This window comes from Sorex fumeus, unplaced genomic scaffold (genome assembly GCF_029834395.1).
Source record: "Sorex fumeus unplaced genomic scaffold, SorFum_2.1 ptg000098l, whole genome shotgun sequence".
In the NCBI taxonomy this organism is placed as follows: domain Eukaryota; kingdom Metazoa; phylum Chordata; class Mammalia; order Eulipotyphla; family Soricidae; genus Sorex; species Sorex fumeus.
The window spans coordinates 33,375,681-33,390,054 of NW_026606155.1; positions in this window are offsets into that span (position 1 = coordinate 33,375,681).

Here is a 14,374-nt window from a genome sequence, read left to right on the forward strand (position 1 = left end):
TGAGCACAAGATTAAGAGGAGAAAGGTGGCTTCCATAGAAGCCAACTGGGAGTGGGAGAGAAAGGAGAAAAATTGGGGACATTGGTGGTGGGAATGTACACTGGTGAAGGGACAGGTTTTGGAACATTGTACAGTTAAGAGCAAATCATGGACAAATTTTGTTGTCTCGTGGTGATTTAATTTTAAAAGTTGCAAATAAAAAAATAAATAAAATTTGAAAATAAATAAAAATAAATAAAATCACTCCCTCTTTTTCATTATTACAAATGTTTTATTTTAAATTGTCTTTTGCTAAATAATATCTAATAAAAGCTCTCAAGTCTTTCTCAATCACTGAAAGAAATATTTTCTACAGAATCTCTTGTAGTTCTCTAAAGTTTACAAGTGTCTACAGTTTCAGTGGAAATTAATCACCATACTCCTCTCTCTAAATTTTCTGCTAACAATTAGCTCAAAGATTTTATCAAAAGCTGCAGCATTACCACCAATAGACCAACTTGGAGATTTGACTTCTGGATATTCCACCCAAAGACAAGGTGAATGTTTGTACCAGAACAAAAGAATTTATGTTGAGGAATTCATTTATAAACCAGATTACTCTGTGTTCACCTCAACCCATTAAAGGTCTCTTTAGACTCTTAGAAGTTTTTATTAACTGAAAATAATAATATTTAACTGTCTAGTTAAAGTGTGACTGAAGAAGTACTCTTTATATTATGAGTATCAGGAATTAGAGAAATCTGAATCTGAACCTTGGGATCACAGAATCAGGTTTAAATGTTCCAGTAAAGTGGAAAAAGCATGCACTTCATCAATAGACACCAACTGAAAAAGCAGCACTTTCAGTAGAAGAAACCAAGGGGAATTTAGAAAAAAACTAAATTATAAAAAAAATTGGTCGCCTCCCCCAGATGGAACCCCGGTGACCAGAAGCCTCTACAAGCACAGCTCGAGTATGCGGGAACTAGGACATTTCCTCAAATCTCCCGGGACTACACCTCCCAGGTAACCTCTGATTCCGGAAGTCACGCCCACAGCACACCCCTCAGCGCCATCTTTACAGCATACAGCCGGAAGAGAAGGGCCACATGGAGGGCGGGACCCACAGCTCCCGGAGAAAAAGAAAAAAACAGGTTCCAAAAAGAGCCGAGATCATCGGAAAGTCCCAGATGGGGTAGGTACCGCATCCTGCCTCCCCCAGATGGAACCCCGGTGACCAGAAGCCTCTACAAGCACAGCTCGAGTATGCGGGAACTAGGACATTTCCTCAAAATCGCGCGGCCGCTTATGTGGCCGCGCGACATCTCTCTATATACAAAGTGATCAATGGGAAGTAAACCACCCAAGGTTTCTCCCTGAAAATCAGAGTTAAGTTTGGAGCACGGCCACAGCCCCAGAAACACAAGGACTTAATGCAGAACCCAGCAGCTTGGAGCAGAAAAGTGAACGGACTATGCGTTAATCTAGGCCATCATGTCTGCCCGGAGGGGAAAGGGTGTTGCCCCATTCGCCCTCTCTTCTCTGGAAAGAAGGATGGTGGCCGCATGGGAGCCTTGTGGACAGCAGGTATGAGCCGGGGGTGTGGGGGCGACTAAAACCTCATGGGAAGGGGGCGTTCCGGTCTGTCCTTCACACCCTACCGAGGTCACCAGTTGCCCCCCACGAGCAGCTCTCCAGCATGGCCACAGCCCCAGAAGCACAAGGACTTAATGCAGAACCCAGCAGCTTGGAGCAGAAAAGTGAAAGGACTATGCGTTAATCCAGGCCATCATGTCTGCCTGGAGGGGAAAGGGTGTTGATCCCTTCCGCCCTCCTCCCTCTGGAAAGAAAGATGGCGGCAACACGGGAGCCTTGTGGACAGCAGGTATGAGCCGGGGGTGTGGGGGCGACTAAAACCTCATGGGAAGGGGGGCGTTCCGATCCTTCATGCCCTACCGAGGTCATCAGTTGCCCCCAGCGAGCGGCTCTCCAGCACAGCCACGGCCCCAGAAGCACAAGGACTTAATGCAGAACCCGGCAGCTTGGAGCAGAAAAGTGAAAGGACTATGCGTTAATCCAGGCCATCATGTCTGTCCAGAGGGGAAAGGGTGTTGCCCCATTCACCCTCTCCTCTCTGGAAAGAAAGATGGCGACCGCATGGGAGCCTTGTGGACAGCAAGTATGAGCCGGGGGTGTGGGGGCGACTAAAACCTCATGGGAAGGGGGGCATTCCGGTCCGTCCTTCATGCCCTACCAAGGTCACCAGTTGCCCCCCACGAGCGGCTCTCCAGCACGGCCACAGCCCCAGAAGCACAAGGACTTAATGCAGAACCCAGCAGCTTGGAGCAGAAAAGTGAAAGGACTATGCGTTAATCCAGGCCATCATGTCTGCCCGGAGGGGAAAGGGTGTTGCCCCATTCGCCCTTTCCTCCCTGGAAAGAAAGATGGCGGCCGCATTGGAGCCTTGTGGACAGCAGGTATGAGCCGGGGGACTGGGGGCGACTAAAACCTCATGGGAAGGGGGGCGTTCCGCACTTCACGCCCTACCGAGGCCACCAGTTGCCCCCTACGAGCGGCTGTCTGGCACAGCCACGACTCCAGAACACAGAAACCAATTTCTTAACTATCTGACTTTCAGTAGAAATACTTCCAGGGTCAATAAGTAAAATAGCAGAAATCCAAAACCAACATTTAATTCTTGAACCCAGCTGTAGAAAGCAAATCACTTCACAATGCTTTTTCAGCATGTCTGATTGGGGGGGGGGGGTAAACTCTAAATAATAGTGGTGAATCTTTTAATGAAACAATGAATCTAATCAAAGCAGATAGAGTGTTAACTAGAATTCATCTGCCTCACAGGGACTGGGAGGGGTGGGGGGGTGGGGTCTTATTGGGGTTCTTCATGGTAAAACAATAAGTAGTGGTAAAGGGAAAGGTGTTTGATATTTGCATGACTGAGACCTAAACCTGAAAGCTTTGTAACCTTTCCCACAGTGATTCAATAAATAAATAAATTAAAAAAATAAAAATAAAAAAAAATCAGATCAGGAGATAGTTGCCAAAAAAAAATTGGTAAAGAGATTATACTAAGATTATCAAACTACGAAGCAGAAATTTGTAGTAGTGGAGTGTTCTTTGGATCTGAATAACAGAGAGAAGAGGAAACAACTGAAAGTAAGCAACTAGAAGAGAAGACTCATTGGAGAGAAGTTTTTGCATTTCACACGGAAATGTAGCTGCCAGATAGTCCAACTAAAAAGGGCAGGGATTGGGGTGGATGGGTAAATATTGTAATGCTTCATTCTGCTGCTTTATAACCATTTCCCTTTATTTACCTTTTATTGAATCTAATCAAAAAAGAAGTGGTACTCAGTGGATCCTTAAGATCATCCTTCCCAGGCAAAAATCAGTGTGAGATACAGCAATTTTCACAAACTTTCCTTTACTGAAGTAATTTTTATAATTCCATTAGCCATTAGTGATACAAACAATATAAAATAAGTTATTTTGGGTCTGCTATGAGTCAGTCTTGAGGGGAGATAAAGAAAATGATGGCAGTGGTAGAGGGAGGGTCACAGTGGTGGTGGGATTAGAATATTGAATGTCTGTAACAAGTGCATCATGAACAACTTTGTAAACCATGGTGTTTAATTAAAGTAGAAAAATTGAAAAAAGACCACTGTATTCTTAAATCCTATACTTAACTGCTTTTCAGAATCATATTTTAATAGACCTACACTTACCTATTACTCCATGTTAACATAGACTAAGGTCATAGATATAAGTTTGAAAATATAAGTTTAAAAATTTTCATGGATAAAGTTATTAGTAGCAATATATTTTATTTAGTAGAGAAGTATGTACAGATACAAAAGTGAAGAGCAATATACGGTATGAAGTGGTATCATTATCCTGAGCTGAGACTATTTTCTTTTCCAGTGTCTGGATTAGAACTTACCCATGATCACTTGTCCACATCTCTTTAAACTTCTAGGCTTCCCTTATTTACAGAGAAATTGTACAATGCACTACAAGAAACTAAAGAGGTTAGATGAACTTATTCTTTTAGGAATGACCAAGGTGAATTGATGGAGAGAAGGCAGAAGCTGTCGCTAGTATTTAAAAAGGTCTTTTTCAAAATAAATAAATAAATAAATAAAAAATAAAAGGCCTTTTTCAGAACTTAGTCTCCATAAAATGGAATTCAGAGGAGTATCTGGTGGGATTTGTTACAGGATAACCTCTGCTTTGGAATTTTCAATATAGATGGTACAGTAAGAATACTTTCCAGCCCATAAAGTTTATCTAGGCCCACTAAAAATACAATTGGAAGGCAAAAATTACTGCTTCTAGAATCTGGGAAGTTTTGAAGTTTGAAATGTAATGAGATCAGGGATTAAAAAATGCCTTAATCTACCTCACCACTCCAGATTCTTCAGGCCAATCATCAATGGATGCTATTATTTTATTAAAAAGTTATTTCCTTATTATGACTGGCTAGAAATCAGGGTTGAAAATGATGAAGATAATTACAGATATGAATAACAAGAGCAATTTCAGAATACCAGTGGGTATATTTTTCACTGCAAGGGATGAACTGCAATTTTAGTGCCCAAAGGAACTGGGATATGTAATAATGCTCAGCTGAAAGGAAACTTTCAGAGGAGGCAAAGGTAGTTTCTTTGTCAGAAATAATGTGCTAAGCATTTGTGATACACACAAAGAAATACATAAGAAGAATACAACGTCCTATTTTAGATGTGCTTTCTACAGAGAAAGCACACACACCATTCCTGTCATCATCCTTCTTCCTTCAAGAACCTTATTTGTAACTCATCTGAGATACTTGGAAGGTAAATGATTCCTCCACAAACATTTCTAGGATTCAGTTTCTACACCTACAAGTCCCCGATCACCTCAGTCAAATGTTTAGGAACACCACTGACCCTTTCCTTGCTTTTTCCTGCCATTTTCTCCAATGATATTTTGAGGATTCTGTCTCCAAATACAACTATTTCATGCACTTCCCGAGAGCAGAAATGGGTCATTGTTTTTCTGCATATGTTATAAAGCTCCACAACCAGTGCAGGTAAAGATTTATTAACTTCATATGATTTAAATACATGAAGAGGAAGGCAAAACAGATGACTAATAAGAGACTTCTCATTTTTTTTTCTTTGAAACCCTTAGTTTAGTAATTCCCATCTCTCTCTGAAAAAATAACAGGACTGTTTCCAGAGGCAGTCTGTGTCAAGTGAACCAGTTGTCTGCTCAGGTATAACAACTGTCTTTATTGCTGTACTTTCCCTAAAGAGTGAGGGCAACCCTCATTTCTAATTGCTGTACTAAGATCGCCTAAGACAGAGGGATCTATTCCTGGAACTCACTTATTACTCATGTTCTTTTTGGCCATCAGTGAGAGGTGTACAGCATTATCTCTTAAAGCAATACACTGTTTCTCAAAGTTACACAATGACTCATCAATGATCTGTGCAGATAACCAACCCCAAAGTCTGTATCAGGTCCTGATTTCCTTGGGCCATTTTTCCCTAATGCCTTCCATAATTACCTACAAATTAATTATTTAAACATCTTGGTTTACTCCTCTAGGGGGGGAAATAAAGACATAAGTGAGAATATAAAACAATAACAAAATATCACTACTTGAGATCTTATCTCAGGTCTCAGGAACTAGATGAATAGGATAGGGATTTTCATCACTTACAATTGCAAATGTTAGATTCTCTATTATAAACAATCAGAATCACAATCACGACCATCCTGTTATTCGTCGATTGCCTCGAGCAGGCCCCAGTAACGTCTCCTTTGTCCTAGCCCTGAGATTTTTTAAAAAGTGCCATATTCAAGGCTCTTTCAGAGTTAGGAGAATGAGACCCTTCATTGTTACTGGTATTTGGCATATTGGGTATGCCACGGGGAGTTTGCCAGACTCTGCCCTGTGGGCAGGCTACATTTGGTAGCTATTATAAACATGAACCAAAAATGAATTCAAAACTACATCATATGTCAGGGAGAAGTCAAGAGAAGTCTCAAATTGCAGATAGGCAGAGTTCATAGTTGGTCTTTGGATAATGGATAGAATTCTGCACTGAGGAAAGGAACCATTAAAACAGAAAAAAAAACTGAGATGATGGAAAAATTAAAGCATGTGCACTATTGTATGTGATGACAGGAAAATTCAGGTCAATGCCAAATGATGAGAACAATGAGAATCATGCCTCATAGTCTGAACTTTAAAGACATACAACTCTCTAAAAATCAGTGATCAACAATATTTGCTCCTCCTAATGTAATTTCCTTCCATTATAGATTTACACCAATTAACACTAGATCTCTAAGAAGTCAGCAAGAAAAGAATTGCAGTCCTGGATTGTGGATTGCAGGACTAGATCATCCCAATAAAGAGTATGATGCAGATGAACAAACTTCAGATTTAAATCAGTTCCGTCTTATATTCCGTCTTATATTGCTTTGCTCTCTTTTTTTTGCTCTGGATTTTTTTCACTTTCAGGTCACACCTGACAGTGCTCAGGAGTTACTACTGACTCTGCACTCAGAGTTACTCCTGGTGGTAGTAGTGGGACAATATGGGGATGTAGAGGATCTAACCCAGTTCAGCCATGTGCAAGGCAAATGCCCTATCTGATGTACTATCACTCTGGTTCTTGCTTTGCTCTCTTATGGTGATCATTCTCAACTCACTTTACAATATCTAAAATAAGCATAGTTATAACTACTTCGGAAAGTGATCAGAAATTCAAAGTACCTACAACACATTCATTTACTTCATAATACTAAAGATACTAGGGCTGAAGCAGTAGTAAACCAGGAAGTACATTTGCCTTGTGTGCAGCCTACTAGGAGGGATTGCTGACAACAGAGCAAAGAAAAAACACTGAGAACTTCTGGATGGCCCAAGAATTTTTTAAAAATCAATGATAGATAATATTTGTGAGCGGTAAATAAAACTACCTTTCAACTGTCAATACCAAAGTGATATTTTAGAAGTACTAATACTCAGAAGAAGATGCTATGATAAAAATTATATAATTACAATGGTATATTTATCAGTTAAGTTAGTTTGGAAAGAGTATGGAGAGGTAGGGAATTTTTTTTCATATTCCAGGATGAGATTATGAGATGAGTGGGAGAGTCAAAGCCAAATGGGAGCAATGGAATGGAAGGAGGTGAATCACCATGACTAAAATATTTAGGACAACCAAATTTTGTAAAAAAGGATATTTAGGTTAAAAAAGGTTACTCACATTACAGGCAAAGTGTTCGTTTGAAATCTACTAATCCCTGCACTTCCATAATAAGAATTCTGATTTTTATTGTGCAATAAGGAAGCCATTTGCCATTTGTGGCTATTGAGACACTTGGGATCAGCTAACTCAAACTGAGATGTGCTGCAATTATAAATTACACATCAGTTTTCAACTATCTAAAGTGAAAAAAAGTGTCTCAGTATTTATATTGCTTACATATTAAAATGACACCACTTGATAGTTAAAATATTTTTAAAATATATTTCACATGACTTTTTTAATGTGACTGTGAAAAAATTTAAGTTCAGAGGTAGCTGACATTAAATTTCTACTAAACTTGTCTATCCTATATCCATTATTATAATTATAGTGAAATTTTATGTTTAGACAACCCAGAAATCTCTCACTTGTGACGACCACTTATACCTTTAAGAAACTCTTCAGTGATATGATAATGCCTTAAGTGGCTATATAAAAACATTATAATAGTGTGTTTCTAAATGTTTTATTTTATATGTAATCACCACCCAGAGAGCTCTTTAATAGATAATAGCTCAGATATTTCACTGAATTAGAAAATAATTACTCTCATAATTATTTTCTAATTCAGGGCCTTAAAACTCTCAGGGCCTTAAACCTCCTAGAATCTTTATTTGTCAAAATGTCAACACAATCTGATTGTGCAGGTGACATTTTTCTAAAGATGGTAGCTTTGGAGAAATAATATTCTCAGGGGCAAGTGCTTTCTTAACAAAAAGATAGATTTGAAATACCTACCCAGCAGTAGAGCAGCAAAGCAAGTACAAAGAGGAAAGAAAAGGAAAAAGTGAATTAAATAGTCTGATATTTTGAGTTTTTTTAAAAAATGCATCAAAGAGTCTGATAGAAAATAATACTCTTTCTGTTTTACACTTATATTTGGAGGGATTTCTTCCTGTTATTATTTAGAATACATAACAAGGTGGATACTATAATTTTCCAGAGCTTTGGGTCTGCAAAGACTTCTTTCTTACCGAAGATAAAAATTAAAATGTTTCTTTAAATATGGAAGGATTAAAACAGCTTCTGTGACCATGGAATCAGAATGTGCACATATTGACCCTCTGGGTTCAGCTGACTTGAAGGCAGAACGCTCACACCATCTCCGTTTACTGGATTCAGACAAATCAAATTCTCCTCATTAAAGGCGAAAAAAACTATTATATTTGGAGGAAGACAGATCTTCTAGTGAAAAATAGCATCTGGCAGAAGGCCTATAGCTCATTAAATGCCCATGTGCAAGTCTCTCTTCCAAAGCCCTCAGGACTGTCTAGTAACAACAGAGGAAAAACACAGGTAAACGACTTCCTTTCTACAGAAAATGGCTGTGCAGAGACTTGACTTAACTGCTACCATAAGCTCACCCACTTCACCTGCTGGAAGTGCCTAGTTTAGGCTCTGATCCACCATCTTTTCATTTAGTGTCATGGAAATCATACCAAGAGGTGAAGATTTCCTCCCTTAGGAAAAGAAAAATAGTTTTTTAAGATTTTCTATATGGTTAGAACATGTATCTGATGTTTTTGAACCACGTAAAAATCCTACAATATTTAATCAAATTTCCCCATTAGTAGATTAATAAATTACTAAAAACAGAGAGGAATTAGCAAACAATGGCCATCTTGTTAAATGGTCTCTAAGTCATTTTCAAGTATGACACTGCTTTTCAGACATTGGCAATTTGATTGGCCAAGATTTCAGCATCAGCTCACTACTTTTTCATATTTCTGGTGGTCATTATGGCACAAATGAATGTCCACTGTTTTGACAAGAGCTCATCCTTGTGCTCGTAGAATCTATGGCTGAAATGAGCGACATCACCTTGAAACAAAAGGAAATTTATTGGGAGTCAAGTCAATGAAATACACATTATAACATTTCCCAGCCAATAAATATAGCGGCCAGAGCATTGTGCTATGCTGTCTAGATTGCTCTTGGGAATTGTGGACTGCTAACAAACAAAAAATGAAGAACCTACTGTCAGACCTTTTACTTCTCTTTGCAGATAAAGATCCAACAAGCCTGCAAAAGTTCAGGGGCTTGTAAAAGATGAAATAAGTAGTTAATGGTAGAGGTGAAACCAATGCCCAAGTTCTAATTTCAAGACTTAAGCTTCCTTCTTAATTATTAATTATGGGAATAATCAGAAATTATCTGCCCTCATAAAAAGTTAAAATATCATAAATAAATGTAAAATGCTTTTTATTTCATACATGCAGAAATAATAATCACATCCTTAATTTATGTTTGCTTACCCAAATTAATAATAGCAAATGTAATTTAAAATAACTATAATTTATTCAAATTTACCATATGTAGAGAAGGTATTGTGCTAAGACTGTGGCTATTACCAACTCCATTTTAGAAATTAAGACAGTGAGGAGTTACTTCTTTGAATTCACACTGCTAATAAGTGGCAGAGTCTGAATTCAGGTCAATCTTCTCAATCTTCAGGATGAATCCTGTTAATCACAATGCTATACCACCACCTAGAATCACACTTCCCTCTATGGATGACTAGATTTATTTAGGATCCTACAGTTATCTCAGGTTTAAGCCAAAATAGAACTCTGTGACCTATCTCTGACCCAGCACCTAACACCCAATATGCTTGCGTGCATACATACACAAATACACACACACACACACACACACACACACACACACACACACACACACGAGGCACTCACCTCCAGTGTCCATTATCAATTAGCATGAAACTGTGCACTGTCTTATTAGTCTCATCATAATCCTTCCATCAGTCACTTGAAATCCACATTTCCCATATTAGAAAATGAGTGATAGCACAGCGGTAGGGCATTTGCCTTGCACGCAGCCAACATGGTCGACCCGAGTTCGATTCCTCCGCCCCTCTCAGAGAGCCCAGCAAGCTACCGAGAGTATCTCGCCCGCATGGCAGAGCCTGGCAAGCTACCTGTGATGTATTCGATATGCCAAACACAGTAACAACAAAGTCTCCAATGGAGACGTTACTGGGCCCGCTCGAGCAAATCAATGAACAACGGGAGGACAGTGACAGTGACAGTGACAGAAAATATACATTTGATGTGGGTAGACCCAGGATGTCTTCAGAAGCAGGAAATGGGGAGCCATTGAGAATGTTGGAGGATATTGAAAATGTGCCATGTTCTTCTCTGTTTTATCACAATATAAATTTTCGAAAGACAAGGAATAAAATGATTTCTTCAAGTTTCAAAGTTCTGCTCTGTGTAGGAATCTCACCTTTCTAGCCCTATCTCTTCTGAAGTCCTGGATCTTTCTGGGACCCCTCTCACTGACAGTTGTTGACGTTAGCTGTAGACAATAAGCCACTCATACCTGAAAAGAATGCCATCCAAGTCAGTATACTTTGATAGTCTAAGGGTCATTATTAAAAATTACGCTGAGACAATCAGACATAAAAAAACAATAAAAATAAATTTTAAATGAAAAACAGTGCTAAGCCATTTAAATAAACAGTTACCCTATACTATTTCCCACTTGCCTACTCTGCTAGGCAGTTTTTTCATAGGCAGTGAAGGCAAATAGTCCATTAGCAGAAGCAGTGCTTTCTCAGTGGGGATTCTATCCAGAGATTTTCCCCACATGGCATCTCCCCAGGTGACTGTTATCACTAGCACAGAACTTATTATTGACAAAACAGATTGGGGATTTTAATTCGGATTTAATTCCTTCTACCCAAATACAATTTTCATAAGGGGGTGATAAAAATAATGTTGGATATAATGTCTGTGGAGGCAAATTTCTTCGCCAACTATACTCAAAAGCATCAAATGGAAAAAGGGCAGGACACCTGTGATCCATAGCCTTTAATGCTGATGCCTGCAGGCTAAATGAGGAACAAACACAAAGGTTTGCTGCCATCTGCTGGAAAATATGAGTAGGCCTGGCATCAAGCGGCCCACAGAGAGACTTGAGAAAGTGGCATGCAAAGGATGTCCCTAGGCAACCAGAGCATTCAACCTATTCACACCAAAGATGAGCCATAAGTTTAACATTCTGAGCATTTATTCAACGCACATTTAATGATCCAGTAGTGAATTTTACGAACCCTGAGAAATGTAGGGGGACAAAAATATAACTAAGATGATGATCTTGCCCTTGACGAGTTTAAATCCATTCTACCAGAAGATAGATGGTAGAAATATTGTTGCATAAATCTTTGATTCTTCCATTTAAAAAAAAAACATACTGGGGGTATGGTGCCACCAGCATGTCAATCTGTACCTGTGAGGCGAGTGCATCAGCAGCCTGATGGCACCATCAGACTTCCAGATACCCCAAAATTGCTGCTGTGCCTTTAGCCAGACCCCAAAGACTTGGGCCAAAGTTTACCAAGAAAGTAAATGGCCAAAAGTTAGGAATCAGGGAGACACACCACAAACCACTTCCGGCTCAGCTATATAATTGGAGGCATAGCCTCTCTGGTTCCTGATCAAACTGCTTAACAGCTGTGATCCCAGAGACCCAGAAACAAATCTTGAAACCCAACGGCTTTTAGCAGAAATGCCTCCGGTCCCTGTAGTAGGTTACTGGCAGTGGGCCACCCCAGTGGGAATTGGTTTTGTGCCTTGGCCTGTTCACCCTGGTGGCCTGGTGGCTGTCATCCTCCAGTGGCCATTGGACAGTCAGGTTTGAGCCCGCAGTGACAAGACACATGGTGTCTCACGGGAGCCGGCCCTTTATTCCCCATCCAACGAGACCCCAAGTTGCTACCCACAAATGGCCTCTCTGGCTCCTCATCTAGCTGCTTAATGGCCATGATCCCAGAGACTCAAAAACAAAACTGGAAACCCAGAGGCTTTTGGCACAAATGTGTCAGGTCCCTGCAGTAGGTTACCGGTGCCAGGCCACCCCAGGGGGAAAAGGTGCTGTCCTTCCACCTGCTTCCCCTTGGCTGCTTGTTGGCCACCATTAGCCAGAGGCAATTGGAAACTCAGGTTTGGGCCCACAGTGATGAGGCACACGGGGTCTCATGGGATGAGGGTGGAGCCGGCCCTTTCTTCCCCATCCCAACGAGACCCTGAGTCACCGCCCACAAACGGCCTCTCTGGCTCCTGATCAAGCTGCTTAATGGCCATCATCCCAGTGACTCAGAAACAAATCTTGGAACCCAGCGGCTTTTGGCAGAAATGCATTTGGTCCCTGCAGTAGGTTACTGGCAATGGGTCACCCCAGGTGGGAATAGGTTCCGTGCCTTGGCCTGTTCCCCCTGGAAATACAGTGGCTGCCATCTTCCAGAGGCCATTGCACAAGTTTGGGCCCGCAGTGACGAGACATGTGGGGTCTCACGGGATGGGGGTGGAGCCGGCTCTTTCTTCCCCATCCCAATGAGACCCTGAGTCACCGCCCACATTGGCCTCTCTGGCTCCTGATCAAGCTGCTTAATGGCCATGATTCCAGAGACTCAGGAACAAATCTCAGAACCCAGCAGGTTTTGGCAAGAAATCCCTCCAGATTTAATTGTTAAAATTTCGAAATTTCAAAATCATGTGGCCATTACTGCATCCACAAGACATCGTATGTTATTCATAGAAAACAAACTGTCTACTGTTACCTTTTCAGCAGATCTGAGTGTTGGGATAAAATACAAAAAAAAAAAATTGGTGGGTGTGGTGTCAAAATATTAAATGTAATAAAAGTAGAGAGATAGTAATTTGAAAATCATCTGCCCACAGGTAGGGGGAGGGTGTGGGATGGGGGTATACTGGGATTTTTGGTGGTGGAGATTGGGCACTGGTGAAGGTACAGGTGTTTCATTGTATGACCAATACTTAAACCTGAAAGCTTTGTAACTGCTCTCACAGTGATTCAATAAATAAAATTATAAATATGGGGAAAAAAAGTAAGGTGGAATTCATGCACAATTAAATCAGCCTAATCAGTGGCTGAATACATAGCAGTTCTCCTACATAAAAAAAAAATAAAGACCATATACTTGGATACACTGAAATAACTAGGTGTTTCCCAACGAAAATGCATCTGGTAGTGTGAGTGATTTTTTTCTGTTAATCTTAGTTAGACAATATAATATACACAGCAAACAGACATAGCAATGAGAAAAACACTTTAACTAGGAAATATATTTATTTCAATTTCTTGCTTCTACTTTTCAACTGACATCTATCTTTTATTCATTTTACAGTTTCCTTCATAGCTAGGTATCCAGTATATCAAAATAGAAGATGAACTAATTTTTAAAGATTGTTTCTGAATTATTACACTAGATTGCTTTTCAACTATGTTTACATCACTGTATCATTCTATCACTGTCATCCCATTGTTCATTGATTTACTCAAGCGGGCACCAGTAATGTTTCCATTCATCCCATCCCTGAGATTTTAGCAGCCTCTCCTTACTCTGTGTAAATACAAAAAGAGAAGGCAGCAGTGGCAGTCTATCTCTCCCGCAGCCCACATTCAGTAGTCTCAGGACGTTTCCCCCACTCCAGGGAGGTCGATGGTAATGGGCAGGCGAAGGAAGGAATTGAGGGCCAGGTTGGTTGGTCTTAGTTGCAGTTTATTCCAATCCTCTCTCCATTCACTCCTGTCTCTCCTCTGCCTCCCTCAGCCCACTCTTACAAGTCTCATTATATCCCATAAAAGAAATTTATGTCATGGAGAGTCCAGGTTCTCTCAGACCATCACCTGCAGGTTCTCTCAAGCTCATACTCCCTCAGAGAGCCCTGAAAATCTCCTTATATAGATCATGGTATCTCTAAAGCGCACAATACAGTGATGTCTTCAAAAGGAGTTACAGAAAGAACATTGAGTCTGCAAAACATACATTGTTTCTTTACATCTGCAGGCCAGTAATTTTGGCCTCTGAAAGAAGATACAAAACCAAAACTGAAACCTTTCTTGGACTACAAGCACTTGGATTTGCATCCCAAAAATTAGTCTGCTAGAGCTTGGAATCTACATCTCAAAAGATTAGGCCTGGCTAGCACCTGAGATCGGCATGTCAAAGACCAGGCATGTTTCTGTGAGAAAAGAAAAGCTGCCTCTTACAATATACTGAAATTGTTTACTGAAGGCAGTTTGAG